Consider the following 1,521-nt stretch of genomic DNA (forward strand, 5'->3'; position numbering starts at 1 on the left):
GCCGCCCGGCAGCGGGAGAGGGGCGGGGGAACGCGCAAAGGCAGCCTTGGCCGCGAGCAGCGCCCGCGGTTCCTTACAAGGAGAGGTTTAGCTGCGGGTCCTACATGTCATCCCTGTTTTTAAAAGACCTGGGATGCAACAGGGAAGTAGAAAACTTGTTTCCAGACACGGGAATGGCCGTAATCTGGGTTTAAGGTAGAGATCTGGAAATGCCGTGTTGCCCCCGTCCCTGTCTTGCTCTCCCCCTCTCTTTTCTGGTCCCTCCTCCCTGCGGATTCATTTTCACTTTCAACACCGGTTCCTGCATTTGCAGACGGAAATTGGCTTCCTGGAGAAACTGACTCTGTGTGCCACCTCGTTCCACATGTTTCCAACAAATAGCACAAGAAAGGGAAAACACAGGTATGAAGAGGAAGAGATGAATATTCATCTTCTTTAAAAAGTCAGCACTTATTTTATATTCATTAAATTGCCTTTATTTGGACAATACCATTTCCCTCATCCAGCTCCGCAAAGGTTCTGCTCCTGTCAACCAAAATGTTTTCCCTGAAGCAGTTTTAATGAAACCAGGAGCTCACTGACACTTGGAGGCTCTTATGCCGTGTGGGATGCACGATGTCCTTGAATGACACTAAGTGGTCACTGTCATCTGAGCACATGCTCCCGGGAACCAGGAGCAATGAGTTACACAGCCCAGCACTACGCTGCGCTTGGCTGGAAGAGAAGCGGGTAGGGCAGGAGAGCAGCAGAAGAGTGACCCCTCAGGGGAGTCAATACGGTCCTTTCGACCGTATGATGATATTATGTTAAATTGACTGCTGTAATGACTAGCTTTGGAAGAAAAACAAGAGTACTCCCCGCTGACATCACCTTCTGACACTGTAAATTCAAGTTGATTATTCATTTCAGCACGTCAGTGTAAAGGTCACAAATCTGGGTCTGAGCTCACCTCAGCTGGGATGTATCAGAAATGGCCAGCAGAGTGTTGTGGTTGAATCCCAGCCGGCAACTAAGCCCCACGCAGCCGCTCGCTCACTCCCCCTCGGTGGGATGGGGAGAGAATCGGAAGGGTAAAAGTGAGAAAACTCGTGGGTTCAGATAAAGACAGTTTAATAGGTAAAGAAAGCAGCACACACTCAAGCAAAGCAAAATAAGGAATCCCTTCACTCCTTCCCACCGGCAGGCAGGTGTTCAGCCATCTCCAGGAAAGCAGGGCTCCATCACGCGTAACGGTTACTTGGGAAGACAAATGCCATCACTCCAAATGTCCCCCCCTTCCTCCTTGTTCCCCCAGCTTTATATGCTGAGCATGACGTCATATGGTATGGAATATCCCTGTGGTCAGCTGGGGTCAGCTGTCCCGGCTGTGTCCCCTCCCAGCTTCTTGTGCCCCCCCAGCCTACTCGCTGGTGGGGTGGGGTGAGAAGCAGAAAAGGCCTTGACTCTGTGTAAGCCCTGCTCAGCAATAATGAAAACATCCCTGAATTATCAACACTGGTTTCAGCACAAACCCAAAACAGA

At 50.4% G+C, this 1,521-nt stretch overlaps 1 protein-coding gene across 1 annotated transcript in view; it reads right to left on the minus strand.

The window, feature by feature from the left end:
* RRM2 (ribonucleotide reductase M2) overlaps positions 1 to 1,521 on the minus strand; it is an 8,479-nt gene that overhangs the window by 5,554 nt on the left and 1,404 nt on the right. The window lies entirely within an intron of this gene.

Source organism: Pygoscelis adeliae, unplaced genomic scaffold (assembly GCF_000699105.1).
Source record: "Pygoscelis adeliae isolate BGI_AS28 unplaced genomic scaffold, ASM69910v1 Scaffold168, whole genome shotgun sequence".
NCBI classification, from domain to species: domain Eukaryota; kingdom Metazoa; phylum Chordata; class Aves; order Sphenisciformes; family Spheniscidae; genus Pygoscelis; species Pygoscelis adeliae.